Raw genomic sequence first — 17,372 nt, 5'->3', positions numbered from 1 at the left:
TCTTTTAATAAACTTTAAGTGAGCTAATTCTAGAGTTGAAATGATGAAGCATGGCTCTTTAGGTTTGAAATCCAGGGCATGAAATTTTAAATTGAAGCAGAGAATGAGCCATCAAGTTTGTATGTGACTTTGAATTAAAAACAAACAAACACAAAACTGTGACACTTTCCATAATCACCATTAGTATTTGGTCAGAGCATCTTTTTTTGAGCCTCACATAGTATTTATCTTCAAGCTCCTTGTAACAGAAGTGGAAGCCAAACACGGAATGTTTGAGAGTTTCTGAAATCAGGTCGGATAGGTGTTGTAATCATTATTGTCTTCCCACAACACTCAAAGGTAGCAGAAGAGAATCTTGCTGTTTCCTCCATATCCTCCTGTACATCTAGTTTCTAACATCCATTCTTCTCCCAGCTCCACCAGAATGGGGACAACTAATCCTGCAGATTTTCCTTAGACATTGGACTTCCAACGACCAACTATCATTTCATCAGACTCCGTAAAGCCTGTCTATTTTTAATGTTGTATATTCTCAGTGCAAATGACACCAAACTTCAGAATAATGGGACATACTTTTACACTTTCTTTTCTAAATAGGTTGTTGCAGATAAGCTGCCAGGTGGCACGGGAGAATTAATCAGCCGGGCATTCAGAGAATATTCAGAAAAGTTGCCTTTATTGCAGATTGTACTAGTGCTGTGACTCAGGGGGGTCAGTCTCTAAATCCTGAGTGATGAATATGGACGAAGCTTTCCCTTTATACCCTTTAGTTCCTTTGTCCCCCAAATATGGATTAGACTTCCCCCGTGAGTTGAGATGGGGGAAGTGAGATTACACCCAAAGGCTTGCCAGCACTGGCACCAGCTCCTCCGGGGATTGCTTATGGTTCATGGTTTATGGTCTCTGTAAAATGGGAGTATTCCGGGAAACAGGTTCTGCAAGGCAGGACAGATAAGAATGGATTTTGATAAGAATGGAGTTTATCAGCAAGCTGGAGTGTGCGTTTATTGGCAAGCAAGGGTGTACGTCAGAAGGCAGGTTACTGGCACAGATTCAGATAGCTCGCCCCCAAATGTCTTATTTTCCCCTTCAAGGTAGCCACATGCCCTGGGTATTTCAGGGTGCTCATGATTTCCTTTTGAGCCAGAAACGTGTGATTCAAGGCTGGGATGGACCAACGAATCGGGCTAGGATGCTCGTGTCTGTGTTCTTACTATTACACCTTTGTCCTGTGTAAGGGAGGCTTCCACTTGCCTTCTTCATGGCTGAACACATTGTGACTCTCAGTGTTCCCTTTCAATTCCTGGACACTGTTGTCTTGGAATGTGTTGGCGTTTGAGAGGGCACTGGCCATGATAGAACCAAGTATCCCATCTCAGTGGCTCCGGTGCATTGGGGAGGGTGTTTGATGTCTTTATCGACCTTCCCAGATCCTTCCACTCCCCCTACACCCTGCTCTGTGCCCCAGGAGGCTGAGCTGTGTGGACTGCCTTAGTGGTTGGGTTTGGCAGTGGGAGCTCAGCAGCAGATGGATGGCAGGGAGGAGAATTAGGCCCTCTTCCTGTGTGCCCATGGCATGCTGGCATTCTTCCGCAACTGAAGGTCTCAGCTCCTGTCAGCTCCACACAGCCTTGTCTCTGGATTCTGCTATGTGGGCCGAGGGGGGTAGCATTGCCTGCTATGATTAGCTTTGAGGGAATACACCAGGCCTTGTGGTTTTCCTACCCCCTTCTCTGCCCTTACCTTTGTAAAGAGTCCCTTAATTAAGCTCTCCTCAAATTACCCAAGTTGAGAGTGGCTCCTGTTTCCTATGGGGACCCTGATACAGGAGGTTGTTGAATAAATGATTTTGGCAAAAGAGTCCTGAAGGTGACTCTCAGAACCTGGCAGTGAGCACGGACCACCCGACCCTGCAGGGGAGGGAAGTGCTCCCTGCTTGTGATTTCTGTTGCTGATTCTGAGGTGCCACCTGGGTGCCCAGCCCTCTTGCCGCAAGGACAGTTGCACCACAGCTCTGGCGCCTGGGAGAGAGGAGGAAGCCAGTCTTCTCCATTAGTGCTGCTGGCACAGAAGGAGGTTCTGAGTCAGCAAGTGAGGAGAGACGGTTTCACAGCATCGCCTGTCTCCGGTGCGGCTGACTCTCCTCTGACACTGGTGGCCCGGGTCCATCCTGGCGACAGGCGACAGGCAGCAGCGAGGAGACCTGCCCTGGAGCAGGGGGCCTGGTGCCTCCCTCCTGCAGTCCTCTTTGGCATCCCATCTCCTTGCAAAGCAGAGCCCCATTAGCAAGTGAAATGTCACAGTTTCAAGCAAACAAACAGGCCCTGTAGTCTGCCAAGTCGTCTGGGAGAAATCACAAAGAAATCTCAGTGTCCTGTGTCTCCTTGGGGCCTCCTCTGGGGAGATCCAGTAATCCTTTCAAGGCTGAAGCAGGACTCTCCTCCTGCTTGCTACCAGGTGACCATCTCCAATGCTGTGACACCTTTCTACCAGTGACTCTGCCCACGGAGCCTGGAGAGTCCCGGGGAGCTGGTTACCCTTTATCCACTGCCCATTTAAGCTGAGTGGCCCTTGGGACTCAATCCATTCCCTTCCTGGCATATCTTCCCACTCCCAGGTTCCCGGAGGGAAGCCCCTCTCTCCACTGCCTTTTCTTGGCCAGCTCATGGGAAAAAACCCTCAGACTTCTCTAGACTGAGAAAAGTGGTCAGGGACACTATTTCTGCTCAAACTAGCAAAGCTAACTATTGAGCTCATATAGCACAGGAGTAAGAAAGATGTGACTAGAGTTGAGTTTCCTGGCAAAGAAATAATAAACAGCAAAGCAGTCATTCAGAGGGCAAACTGTTTGCCTCACTAATAAAGCATGGCTCATGATGGAAAATAACTCAGAAGAAAGTAGGGAGCAAATGGATTGAGTTGCCATGGGAACACAGTTGGGAAAAAAAACATGAAATATGTAAATACTGTAATTTGGTATTTTAATGCACTTCTTTTCCATGAAGAAAATTCCCTGACAACTAAACCTAACAACTCATTCCTCTGCTATATGCAGCACTGATTGACAGAGGCTAGGCAAGGAGGCTTCTGAATTCAATTTTGCCTCTAGGGGCAAATACACCTTTATTGTTAGGCATAAAAATCAAACATCTGGAGCAGTGGTTCTCCACTCTGGCTGCACACTGGGGATCACTCAGGGAACTTTAAAAAAATCAGCCACATCCTAGACTGATTAGATCATAACTATGATTTGTAAGCGAAGAGCTCTAATGGAAAAGTAGACAACATACAAGAACATATAGATAATGTAAGCATGGAAATGGAAATTTTAGGAAAGTTTGAAAGGAAGTGCTAGAAATAAAAAACACTGTAGCAGAGATGAAGCATGTCCATGATGGGCTCACCAGTAGACTGGAAATAACCAAAGAAAGAATCATTGAGCTTGAGGGCAGGTCCATAAAAACTTCCTAAACTGAAAAGAACTTCCATAAAAGACAGAACTGGTCACTCGAGAACTGTAGGTACACTTTTAAAAAGAATGTATAATTGGAATGCCAGAAGAAGAAAGATCAGAGAAGAAATATTTGAAGTAATAAATGCCAAGAATTTTCCAAAATTTATGAGAGACATCAAAGAACAGATCTAAGAAGATCAAAAAACACCAAGCAGGATAAATACCTACTTGACAACCATATTCAAACTGCAGAACACCAAAGATAATGAGAAAATCTTAAAAGAAGCCAGAAAAAAGAATACCTTACAGGAACAAGGAAGGATAAGAACTACAGTTAAGTTCTTGTCAGTAACCATGTAAGCAAGAAGAGAATGAAATATCTAACATGTTGAAAGAAAATCCCACCAACCTAGAATTCTATATACACTGATATTATCCTTCAAAAGTGAAGAAGAAATAAAGATATTTTCTGGTAAACAAAAACCCAAGAAATTTATTGCCACCAGATCTTCTTTGCAAGAAATGTTGAAAGAAGTTCTCCCAGAAGACAAAAAATATATTAGTTAGAAAATCTGATTTATATAAAGGAAAAAAGAGTGTTGCAAAAGGAATTATGTATTTTTTATTTATCTTATTCTTTAAAAAAATATATTTTATTGATTTTTTACAGAGAGGAAGGGAGAGGGATAGAGAGTTAGAAACATTGATGAGAGAGAAACATCGATCAGCCACCTCCTGCTCACCCCCTACTGGGGATGTGCCCGCAACCAAGGTACATGCCCTTGACCAGAATCAACACCGGGACCCTTGAGTCCACAGGCCGACGCTCTATCCACTGAGCCAAACCGGCTAGGGCTATCTTATTCTTAATTGATCTAAGAGATACCTATTTGTTTAAAGTACTGATAATAAAGTATTGGGTAATTATAGCGTATGGGTAAGTGAAATGAATGACAGCACTGTCATAAGAGATGAGAGGGAGGAATTAGGAATACTCTATTATCAGGTACTAGCACTCCTATATACATAAGAACAATTTGAATTTGAAATTATAAATACCATTTACAGTAGCAAAAAATACTTAGGCATGAATTTAACAAACTATATACAGAAACTATATTCAGAAAACAACAAAACTCTGATTAAAAAAATAAAGATCTGCCCTAGTCAGTGTTGCTCAGAGTTAGAGTCTCAGCCCATGCACCAAAGGGTCACGGGTTTGATTCTGGTCAAGCGCATGTACCTGGGTTGCAGGTTCACCCCTGTTCTGGTCAGGGTGCATGCGAGAGGTAACCAATCAATGCCCCCCCCCCCCCCTTTTCTCCTTTCCACTCTCTCTAAAAAAAAAAAAAAGCAATGGGAAAAATATCCTCAGATGAGGATTAACAACAAATAATAAAGTAAAAAAGAAGATCTAAATAAAATGGAGAATATTCTGTGTTCATGGATTGGAAGATTCAGTATTGTTAAAACATCAGTTTTTCCTAACTTGTTCTGTAAATTCAAAGCAATCTCAATTAGAATTCCAGGAAGTCATTTTGTAAACACTAACAAACTGATTAAAAGTTTATATGGAATAGTCAACACTATACTGAAGACTAGACACAGAGATCAATGGAACAGAAAAGAAGCCTGAAATAGATCAACACACATATAATCAATTGATCTTTAACAAAGGAATAAAGACAATTTAATAGAGAAAGGACAATATTTTCAATAAGTGGTATTGGAACAATTGGATGTCCATATGCAAAAACATAAACCGAGATGCAGATCTTATACCTTTCATAAAAATTAACTCAACATGGATCAGAGACCTAAGTGTAAAGTGCAAAACTATACAGCTTCTAGAGAAAAATGGGAGAGAATCCTGGTGACCTTGTGGTTTAGTTATGAGATTTTAGATATAATACCAAAAGCACAATCCATAAAAGAAAACATGATAAGTTAAACTTTATTAAAATCAATAATTCTGCTCTGTGAAAGATACTAAGAAAGACAAGCAATAGTGTCGCCGGAAAATATTTGCAAAACACATATCTTATGAAGGACTTGCACCCAAAATCTGCAAAACACTTAAAACTCAACAGTAAAAAACAAACAATCCATTTCAAAAAATGGAGGTAAGATGTGAATAGATACTTCACCAAAAAAGATGTATAGATGTCAAATAAACCTATGAAAAGATGCTAAACATCATTTGTCATTATGAAATTATAAGTTAAAACAACGAGATACCACTCCATACTTATTACAAGTGGTCAACAAAAACAGCAACAAACAATAACAAAAAACTAACAATCCCAATTTCTTATAAGGATGCAGAGCAATGGGAACTCTTATTCATCGCAAAATGACACAGCCGCTTTGGAAGCTGGAACAACAGTTTCTCATAAATTCAATTATAGTCTTGCCGTATGATGCAACAAACATGCTTGTAGGTATTTAGCCAACTGATTAAAAAACGTATGCTTTCACAAAAACCTGCACGTGAATGTTTGTAACAGTTTTATTCATAATCAGCAAAAATTGGAATTAACCAATATGTCCTTCAGTGGGTGAATAGATAACAGACTGCGTTACAGCTATACAAAGGACTATTCTTCTGTGATAAAAAGGGATGAGCTATCAAGTTATGAAAACACATGCATGAATTTTAAATGCATATTGCTGAGTGAAAGAAATCAGTCTGAAAAGGCTATACATACTGTATGATCACAGTTATATGACAGTCTGGAAAAAGCAAAACTATATAGAAGGCAAAAAGATCAGTAGTTGCCAGGGATTGGGAGTAAGGGAGGGTTGAATAGATGAAGCATATGGAATTTGTTTTTTTTAGGGTGGGCAAACTATTCTGTAGGACACTGTAATGGTAAATGCATGTCAATTTGAATTTGTCAAAACCTGTAGAACTTTAAAGTGCAAAGAGTGAACCTTAATATCTTCAAATAAAAAAAAATAATTTAGGAAGTCAGAGGTTCCCAGGATGAAATAGAGAATGTGACAAAACAACCTAGCTGCCTTATGAAGTATGAAACAACTTCCCCGAGTGGGGTGGAGGAAAAAGGTGCTGACCCAAGGAACTTTGGAAATAAGCAGAGTCTATAGGACGAAAGGCAAACGGGAGTGTACATAAGCATTGTGCTCTAATGAGTAAGGTTGTTTCCCGTTGGCGCGTGGATGAACAATTCTGATACTATAAATGATTAAGTAAATGGATAGTGGGTGGCCGGAGGCAGGATTGTTACTGTTGGAGTGAGGGTTACAGATAAGCAAGGGGAGGAGGTTAGAAAGATCCATGTAGTCAGAGGTGTCAGTATGAACTGATATAGATGTAGCTGGTTAATATAGACATGTTTATACATGGGGTGGTACACTCACATGTATTTCCTTACTCTGTCAGCTGAGGAGGCTGAAAGCAACACCTTCCCTATAGCAAGCAGTGTCCCTAGTACCCGGATCTTTGTTCCAACACCATTCTCCAATAATAGAAATAGCTGATTCTAGGAGTAGGGCAGGCCATACACAAGATGATTCTGGAGCATCTCCTAATACCAGAAAGTAAGGAAATTTGCAAAATAACCCCCAACACCTTCACACAATAATGGGGGTATGTCAAAGGGACATGGGAGCTGATGGAAAGTGCTTCCCGTGGCAAAAGCTGAAACAATTTGAGCAACAAGATTAATAAGATAGTATTGGATCATAACTCAAATATAAAATAAATATACATGAGTACATATTGATATAAGTAAATAATTGAATAAAAGACCAATAGGAGAGAATAGAACTCTTCCATGTAGAAGAATTCCAAATAATTTATGTAGTTACTCTGCCCTCAAGGAGGGGCTGCTTAACTCCCCACAACTTAAGTGTCAGCCGTGCATTCCAAGATGCACATGTGGGAAGGGAAAATAAGTAGTAACTTCACAGTGGAGAAATCTGACAGTTGCTACCTGAGCCAGGTGATCAAGATGAACCTCAACAGTGATAAGTCATGTTGACGATAGTAAGTACCTTTGATACGATGTGATGAAAATGCTACTTTACCTCTGTGGTCTTCCCCCCGAAAGAACATATAACTCCAGTCTAATTACGGGGCAAATCTCATCTGAGAGACATTCTAGAAAATACCTGCTAGGACTGCAAAATTGTTAAAGTCATCAAAAAACAAGGAAAGCCTGAGAAACTGTCACAGCCAAGAGGAGCCCAAGGAGCTATGAGTATTGAATATGTTTTTCAAAGACTGACTTGTGTTTCAGGAGTTACTGGGGAGATATTTTTTTTTTATCCTGTTCCATCCAGTATCTAGTTTGAATCAGGTAGTATCTTTACTGATTTTTGGTGTACCGGCTTCTGTTTTATATTTCCTCCGAGGAAAGAAAGCCAAGCACAGAAGCCTATGTTAATCTGAATTGCCTGAGAGGAATAGGAGATTTCTTTCTATGTAACTTCCTAAAGTGTAACAGAAGGAGGAAAGGCTACAGGAAGGGATTTGGTTCAGTATAAGAAAAACTGCCACCAAATAAAATGAGCTGTTTCATGAGGCAGTGAGCTTCCTGGCCACCAGAAGGACTCAAGGATAGGCAAGGCAGCCACCTATTGGGGATGTAGTAAAAGGGACTGAGATATGGAGGGAGGGATGGATTGAGTCGGACAAGAAAGTTGCGGTCCTCTCTTCTGCTTGCTCGATACTGACTGGCACACCAGAACCAAGTCTGTGACATGCTCAGGAGGAAGACTCCCTTCCCTGGCCATCTGCAAGTTTAAAATAATGGCTTGCCAGGTCAGCTCTCTGCCCGCACATGGTTCTTGACACGGGGCAGCAGAGCTGTCTGGGCCTGACAGGCTTCGCCAGAGCATGTGATGCCTCGGCTGCCTAGGACTGCTGTTCACGTGGCCACATCTCTGGGCTCTGTCAGGTGGCCATGGTGTGTCTTGGCCACATTGCTGTCAAGGGGGAGGTGTCCTGGGGTCAGGATGGGTGAGCAACAGGTGTTAGCAGGAGTCTAGACGGAAAAGTAGCCTTATACCCCCAGGGGGATTCGTTTAAAATAGCTCTTCCCCAAATATTCTTCGGGTGGCGCTGGGCCCGTCTGTGCTGTGGTTTAAGATCATTTGGCAATTCTTGGTCTTGCAATCAGAGATAGCTTCTGGGGCTATAAAATCGCCAGCGAGCTAAGCCAATGAGCTCAGCCAGGAGAGGATTATACACATCAGCTCTGGGACGAGGGCAACTTTGTGCAAGCTGATGTTACAAAGTTTCAGTGTTTTTGTTTGCCCTCCAGGGCAGTCATGGTTTAACTGGGATGAAGCCCCGGCAGGTGAGGCCTTTGGGTGCTCTTTTAATTGCCCGTGCAGAAACTGGGTGAAGAGTGTTCGCTTGCTCATGCTTGGGGAGTAGGGAGAGGACTGCCCTGCCATCTGCTTATATGAGGAGAGCAGTGAAACACCCTTTCCCTTAAGACAGCGGTTCTCAACCTGTGGGTCATGACCCCTTTGGCAGTCGAACGACCCTTTCACAGGGGTCGCCTAAGACCATCCTGCATATCAGATATTTACATTACGATTCATAACAGTAGCAACATTACAGTTATGAAGTAGCAACGAAGATAATTTTATGGTTGGGTCACAACATGAGGAACTGTATTTAAAGGGCCAGAAGGTTGAGAACCACTGCCTTAGGAGGAGTTGGATACTCTCACAGGTTCAGTCATGAGGGACAAGGATGAGCTCTAGCAAGAGTGCAGGAGTCCTGAGGGCACTGGATGGGACCCAGGTTGATAATGAGGTTAAATCCAAAGGGTCAGTCTGCATGTAAACTCAAGGGTTGTTCGTGTTAGTGCAGATTAGTGCTCTGGGTTCATGTGGGATCGTGGCTAGATAATGCCACGATATTCTGGAATGCAGAGGAGAGTGAGTCCACAGCAAGAGCTGAGATTGTAGTGGGATCCTCTCTCCCCCATGGCTTGTTTCTGTTTTAGTCCTTGTTACAACAGCACCTTGAGGGGTGTGTGTGTGTGTGTGTGTGTGTGTATGTATCAAAATGTTCGCAGTAACTTTCTCTGGGCGGGTGGGCTTTTTTAATTTTCTTTCTCCCTCTCTACAAAAATAGAACCATACTCTTACCATCTGCTTTCCCTCTTCTTATATTGATTTGATCAACAGATACTTAATGAATGGCTACTATGTGCCTGGCCCTGTTCTAGGCATTGGGGGTACAACGATGAACAAAACAAAGCCCTTGCCCTCGTGGGTCCGTGTTTATGTAAGCATTCTGTAGTGAGTGTTCTCCCCCAACCATAGATTCATTTATGGAACAGCATGCTGGGGAGCTAACTATTTCATGATGTCGATGGACTTATTTGTAGCCTGTTGTTGGAAATCCAGATGGTTGGCAACCTTTTGGATGACAAACAATAAGTTGATGAACATTATTGTAGCTAATATGTGTGTGCATCTTTATGAGAGATAAAAGCTATAATGGGAAATTAATAAAATATTATTTCCTCAGATGGGGGAATAAATGTGCGTTCTCTGGTTGTGACCTGTAGGCAATTCATCCCAAAGACACTTGAGCCCAGAGGGATCACTGACAGCTTGGCTGGCTGCATGGCTTGGTTTGGGGCAGGCCAGCCATGTGTGGATGAATGTGTCTGAGCTGACCCCGCCGGACTGTCTGGCAGCCATTGGACCTGTGGATCAATTAGGGACATTTATGGCTTTCAGAAGTCCTTAGAAACCCAGCTGCTTTTAAAACTAAAGGTATGCTGCTCCATGATGATAAGCTACTCTCAATTATATTTTAGCAACCCACAGTAAAGGATTCTACACGGCACACACAGAGGAGTCGGGCATAGGCTGCTGTGTGCAGTGAGAATGGGCCTGGACAGCAGGGTGTGCAGAAAGACCAGCTTTCAAGAAAGCCTTTCTATATACTATGCTCTTGTGAGCAGAATGAGAGGTGAAGCAATGAGAGATAGTAGATCATAGGATTAAGTGTTGGTTCACGGAGCTCCCTAACTTTGCAGCTCAGTATTCATGGGCATTAGGTTATCTGTATGCTCCAGGGTCTGCTCTTATGCTCACTGTAAGAAGTGCCCTCCTCTCTCTGCTGGACAGAGGACTACTGCTCTGGTGTACAAGCCCCAAATATGGGTATACTTTTAAATACTTTCCTCCTTGACATGTGCTCACCTCCCAAATTCTGTCCCATTTCCCAAAGTCTCTTGAGTCTGTCTTCAAGCCCTGATTCCCTCTGACTTGAATAATAGCAGGAGCTCTGATGGGTCTCCTTGTCCCTACTTCCTTCCAGTCTGTTTCCCACAAGAGGACCTAAGTTATCTTTGTGACATCAACTTTTATATCACATTACCTCCCAGTGAAAAGCCTTCAATGGATTCCTATCGGGTCAAATTCAAACTCTTTAGAGACTGACAAACCTTCTAAGCTGCCCTGGTCTACCTGCCCAGCGCTGTCCCCAGCCACAGGCCACACCTGTTTTCCAGCTGTGAACCACTTGCAGCTGCCTGGGAGTGACATATTCATTTAGGCCCGTGTATCCTTGCACATGCTCATCCCTTTTGCATGGGATGCTTTTTGCCTTTTGTTCCTTGGTATGTTCCTATCATATCTAGGCTCCCATTGCATTGTGGCCATCTCTGTAGTATAACTTACCCTGCTGCTCATTTATTTGTCTACTTACCCGTATCCCTTGCTGGACTGTGACCTACTTGGGGATGAGGATTGAATCTTTTATTTTTGTGTGTCCTGTTCCATAGCAGTGCTTGGCATCTATGTGTTGCTGAATGTTGGAGGAGCTGATACAATCTGGACTGCAAAAATGTATCCTTTGATGCAGACCTAACCAGATAGAATGTGTTTACAGCGTTTAATTCTGATTTATATTTTCAGACATCTTTTTAAAGATTTTTTTCTAAAGACAACTTTGTTATATAAGGAATGCTTATTAGATAGGGTTGGTTCTCACACATGTTCTCTCAGATACATGATTTGATGCTTCAAATACACACAAGCGATTCAACTAGTCAGTGGTGAATTCAAACATAGGAGCTCTCAGACTTCAGACTATGCTCTGACTTCTATACTCTAATGCCTGGAGGTGCTGGTATTTGGGCTCCAAAGAGAAAGTTGTAAACGGAGAAATATGGAAAAGCAGAAACCAAAAACGCTCCTCTGTGACTCTCAGTGTATTTATATAGATGTTAAAAGACGTTAAAAGACAGACAATTGCCTTCTCTTTCAAAGTCTCTGCTTTCCATTTGTCAAATGTGAAGAATATTATTCTCCCTAATAAGACAGTTGTAAGGATTAAGTAGAATAATGTATTTTACATAGGATATGCTAAGAAAAGTAGCTATTATATTCATTTTCCTAGGATTCCTGGCTTTCTCTTCTCCCACATGCCCAGAAACCTGTGAGGGGACCCTAATAGAAAGAAATCATTGCAGAGGGGAGGCTCAAGGTGGTCTGTAATTAATGAAAAGTAGACAGCGATTAAATGCTCCGTCAGGAGTTTCTGAAGATCTCCATGCATCTTCTGCCCCACCACTCCTGTTTACCCCCGGAAATCCCCCAGTCGGACTTCACCCAAGGCCATGTTCATGGATAAAATCTGTGAGCTGATGTCCTTGCTAGAACTACCAAGTTAACACTTCTACTTTATACGTCCATGGGATTGAGTTTGGGTTCTTTTCCTGAAAGAGGATTTTGTTTTTCCTTAAGCAGGAGACCTGAGACTGGGTTTGGTAGAGAAGTATATGGTGAGAAAAATGCTGAAGAAAAGAGGTAGTAGAATTAGGGGCTCTACAGAAAACTACACTGGATATACTGCCTTCTTCTTCGTGAAATCTTATTCAGGATCATCTCTCAAATGATTTCTTTAATATTTTAGTGCAATACTTTGATGTAATTCTGTTGGTCAGTTTATCCCCCTGGTGGGTATGTGGTGAGGAGGTATATTGGGGGTAGAATGAGGAAGAAAGGCCTTTACTCACTCAAATATACATTTTGGAGATACAGAACTGAGCTTACTGGTGGCTCCAGGTCAGGGCACCGCCCAGGGGCAGAACTCCTGGGGGATAAGATGACTTCACAGCATGGGATGTGGTTGAGAATTTCACTTTCCCAGCTGCTTCCCCCCCCCCCCTCTATAAAATATTGTAGTAAAATGTACATAACATAAAATTTAACATTTTAAGCATATGGTTCAGTAGTGTTATAGTACATTTATGATGTTTTTCAGCCATCACCAGCATTCATTCAACTTTTTCCATCTTCCCAAACGGAAACTCCAGGCCCACTAAACAATAGTTCCCCAGTCCATCCACTCCGCCAAACCTAGCCCCTGGCAACCACCATTCTATCCTCTGTCTCTATGAATTGGACTACTTTAGGTACCTCATGTAAATGGAATCATACAGCATTTGTTCCATTGTGATTGGCTATTTCACTTAGTGTAATGTCTTCCAAATCCATCCATATTGCAGCCCAGAGCTGCTTCTGGAAACTCATTTGGAAGCGGAAGAATGAGAGTTGACCCCAGACCCTAGGCCTGAGTTTAGAAAGGGGGTTGGTTCCTGGGTGGTCATTTCCCTTTCAAGAAGATTGGCGATGGCATTGTTGGCATTTCCTGGACACCCCGGAAAAAAATCTGCTGACCATTCTCCTTGCCTGTTGCCTTCCCCTTTTTAGGGGCCATTAAAATCCACAGCAGCCAAGCGCTTTCCACTGAAAAGCCTCTGCAGGCTTGGCCGTGAGTCTGGGCACCGTTGGTAGCCAGGACAGACTCTGCTCCTGTTTAGGAACTAGGCCACAATGTACCATGTTTGGGCCAAATTCACGTTTTGAAACAGCATTTCCCTGCCTCCGGTGGCTCCTGCCCCAACACACAATGAGTGGCTTCTGCGGTAGACGGTAGGAAGGCTGCCACGTTCTGTGCTGGTCATGCTGACAGCCGCGTGGGGGGATTGGCAGAGCTGGCCAGTGGCTGCCAGTCTCCTGGATGATTGCCTTGTCTACTGCTTGGAAGTCTTGTCATGTCTGATATGGCAGGGTCTGGTTTCTAGGGGAAAGGTTCATCTGGGATTTGGATGAAATCTCAACTGTCCTGTCCTATCCCCAGAAAATCCGGAGCAAGCAGCAATTGTAATTAATACTTGGTGAATTGTACCCACTGGAGAGTTAACTCTTCACAGCCCAGTGCTCTGAATGGGTGAAACACATGGCGTCGGGTTGGGTGCTAGCCATGCTTGCTAATGAAGAATTCACTTCACTTATTTTGGCCTTGGAGTTAGTCAAGGATAGAGGCCCAGAAATAAAACAGTGCCCTAAAGGCTGCCTCCCACAGCTCTGATTGCTTTTCTTCTCCCTCCTCCAGGGAGTCATCTCAATTCAACTTGCTTCTATATATTTTACCTTCTGAGTAAGACAACTCTTAAAACATTTTAAATTGAAGTACAGCACATATAAATATACGTAAATCGTAAATGAACAGACTGATGCATTCTCCCAAAGTATAAAACCCATATAACATACAGAACAAGAATATTCCTAGAATCCCGGAGACCTCCTCATGCTTCCTTCCAAAGGAAACCACTGTCCTGACTTTTAACACCCTTGATTTGTTTTGCCTGATTTTGAATCTCTAGTGTCTATACTTCTGTGTCTGGCTCATTTTACTTAACATTATATCTATGAGCTTCATCTATGCTATTGTGTGTAGTTGTAGCCCACTCATTCTCATTGCTATATAGCATCCCCCAATTTATTTGTCTGTTCTACCCTCAGTTCTGTGTGAAGCCAGAATGGAGCTTGAGGCAAAGGGAAGAATCAGTAATACTGATCTTGCCTTTATTTAAAAAGTGGATATTTTATTTATGGTTTTTTTGCATTAATTTTAGTGTTTTAAAAATTATTTATTTTTACTATCCCCCCCCCCCCCCCCCCCCCCGCACTCAGTTAAATCTTGCTCCTGAGATGTGTAGAGAGAGGCTAAAGAGAAGGCATGGTCCAAAATCCAAGGACCTTAATTCCATGTTAGCAATTTTTAACTTCATTCTGATGGCAAAGGGAATATTTGAAAGGTTTTAAATAGAAAAGTGATATGATCGGGTTTATATTTTTAGAAAGATTATTTTGAACGCTGTGTGGAAAATAGATGAGAGGGTGGTAACATTAAAACCATGAAAACCAGTTGGGACAATGTTACAATAATGCAGGTGAGAGATGATGGTGGCGGAACTATGGTAGTGCTAGCCAGGATGGAGAGAAGTGCTTGGTGGATGTAATTAACAGGACTTGGATGGGAACGAAGAGGTGGGAGGTGGAGAAATGGAAAGGATGATGAAGGAGAGAGGAAGTAAGGAATATGACTTCTAAGTTCCTGACTTGGGTATCTGCTATCCCTTGATGTAGGCATATAGGAGGAGGATAACTGTAGGAGTTTGGGCATTTTAAACTTGAGGTGTCAGGAGGAGGTCCAAGGGGGCAGATATCTGCAAGATTTTGGTTTTAAGGTGTTCAGCCTAAAGGCAATAGTTGAAACTGCAAGATCAAGCAAGATGGCCCCAGGAGAATATATAGAACGAGATTTATGAGAAGAAGAGGAAGAAGCTGTAGAAATCTGAATCCTACCAGGGCTGCCATTTAAAGTGTGTATTGCTTTTTCATCTGGCCATGAATAAACCTCCTGTCTCCTAATCTTCAAAAAAAGGCACGCAGGAAGGCGGTAGGAAGCTGCACGCGCGTGCGTGCCTGAGGCCCGGTTTTCCTGATTAAAGCTCTCCGTGGGGCTTGCGGTGTTGCACCTGTGGCTTTCCTTGGCACGACCTTTATTTTGAGAGAACGTTTTTGGAGGGACTGATCTTTTCTTCTAGTTTCTCCTCTGGTTCAGCCTTATGCTATAATATTTGTGTTGGCCATTTGCCTTTCTTTTACCAGTTGGGACTAGTTGTATCCCCATAACCATTTCCTCCCTCTGTTTTAGAGAAATAAAAATGGAAATGCCAGGTTTAAAACAGAGAGTTTGCCAACGGTGCCTTACTTTTGCTGACATGAGAAAGAAAGCCTACCCATGACAAACCAGCCCGTTTCTAAATCTAAATGCACATTTGCTGTCCTGGCTCTGGGGGAGTGAAAGCAGAATCAGCTTCAATGATTCCATTTTTGCACTTTTCATTGGTAAGTTAAATTCATTTTCCACCATGAACTGCAAATTGTGAATTATTAATAGCCTCCCCAAAGTATTCCACTGGCTTAATCCGGTCCTGCCCTGTGTAAATTGGTTTTGATTTTTCTCATTTAGAAGAGACTTTTGCCATTATTGAGACCAACCCTTATTTGTATTACTACATGGATCTCCTCCTGAACACATTCTAAGAAGCCTATTCAATTTTTGGGGGGTATCTATTTGTTGAAAATCCCTTCCTTTTCCATGCCTTTGACTTGCACTTCAGAGTCACGCAGAACAATTCTAATGCCTATTCCAAAAGACAGGCTGTCAAATATTTAAACTCCCCTATGCTGGTGGCCTCTTCTCTCCTCCCTTAAATGCCCCTACTCTCCTCTTCTACAAGACTTACACTGACATATACAAATTAGTCACTGTCTTTTTGGAGTTAAACCAAATCTAAGCCTTTTCAGTTTTGGTTCTACACTTTTAAGAGGGAATTTAATAAATTAAAGTGATCATACTTGTGAAGATACTTGAAACTCTATTTGGGGTACCACATTTCTATGCATATAGCCTGAGATCCAGTAGTCCTTTGCTTGGCAACCACTTCATACTTTTGCCTTCTATTTTGTTGACTATCAGATAAAACTTCATATTATTTTCCTGAGAACTACCACCTTCCTTCTCCCGAAGTTGTGTGGAGGATCTTATATTTCTTTGAGTTAAATGGCATCTTGCTAGACCTACCCCATTGTTCCAGTTTGTTTATCTCTTCTTGGATCTTGATTCTGTCATGTAAACTATTAGTCATTAACTCAGGATCTTGTAATGTGCACGCTTGAGTATTATTTCCTCTTTCAAATCATTGATTATAATAGGTATTGAGAAAAATGTCAAGGAAGGAAAACTTCAGTAAAGTGCCAGACACCTTTGTCTACATTGACGTTACTCTATTAGTCAATCCCCTTAGGCTAATATGTAACTTAGCTCAAGCTTAGTTAGGTTATGCTGCAGTAATCAACAATCTCCAAATCCTAGTGGCTTCCAACAATAAGAGTTTATTCCTCACTCACAAGTTATGCTGATTGCTGTTCAGCTGTGACTCTGCTTCATTTGTCTTCATTGCAGGACCAGGAAGAAGGTGAAGTCCCAATTGGTGATATACCTTTTTCATGTCAAAGAGAGAGAAAAAGATATTGCTAATCCACACACAGTGGTTCCTAAAGCTTCTACTTGAATGTGGATGTGCCACACCCCCTCACAGACTATTGGCCAAAGCAAGTAACATGATCAAGCCCAACATCACTGGGCTAAGGGTACATACTCCTATAGGAATGTTCTGGAAATATGGCAATGAATGACAGTAAATAATTAAAAATAATTATATAATCATTTGGTAAAAATATTTAACAGTTATCTGTTTTGTTCAAAAATGTTTCTCCTCCTGTGTTAATCCCCACAACAACCTTGTGAGGCTAGGGTTGTTATCTCAATTTATCAAATGAAGTCCTAAGAGGTGAAGTGTCTTTTGCAGCTAGTAAGTAGCAAGTTAGAACTTAATCCCAAATATTCAGAAGCTTATCATGTCCTTTCCAATACTGATAATGATGATGTCAACAAATGTTACTTACATTTATTGAGTGCATTTTACCCGGCAGGCACTGTGGTGAGTGCTTTATTATCTTATTGCACAGGATAATGAGCTCTAGCGACCTCAGTAGATAA

At 42.2% G+C, this 17,372-nt stretch overlaps 1 long non-coding RNA gene across 1 annotated transcript in view; it reads right to left on the bottom strand.

The window, feature by feature from the left end:
- LOC139008072 (uncharacterized) overlaps nt 1-16,773 on the bottom strand; it is a 39,272-nt gene extending 22,499 nt beyond the window's left edge. The window contains exon 1 of the long non-coding RNA XR_011471090.1: nt 16,721-16,773. This is a non-coding gene — a long non-coding RNA (uncharacterized lncRNA). The remainder of the gene's footprint in view (nt 1-16,720) is intronic.
- Nucleotides 16,774-17,372: the final 599 nt, after the last annotated feature.

Source organism: Myotis yumanensis, unplaced genomic scaffold (assembly GCF_028538775.1).
Source record: "Myotis yumanensis isolate MYYU_CA2020_CCGP unplaced genomic scaffold, mMyoYum1.0.hap1 SCAF_4, whole genome shotgun sequence".
Taxonomy (NCBI): domain Eukaryota; kingdom Metazoa; phylum Chordata; class Mammalia; order Chiroptera; family Vespertilionidae; genus Myotis; species Myotis yumanensis.
The sequence above is the reverse complement of the archived record's forward strand: the minus strand, read 5'-3'. Positions and strand labels throughout refer to the sequence as shown.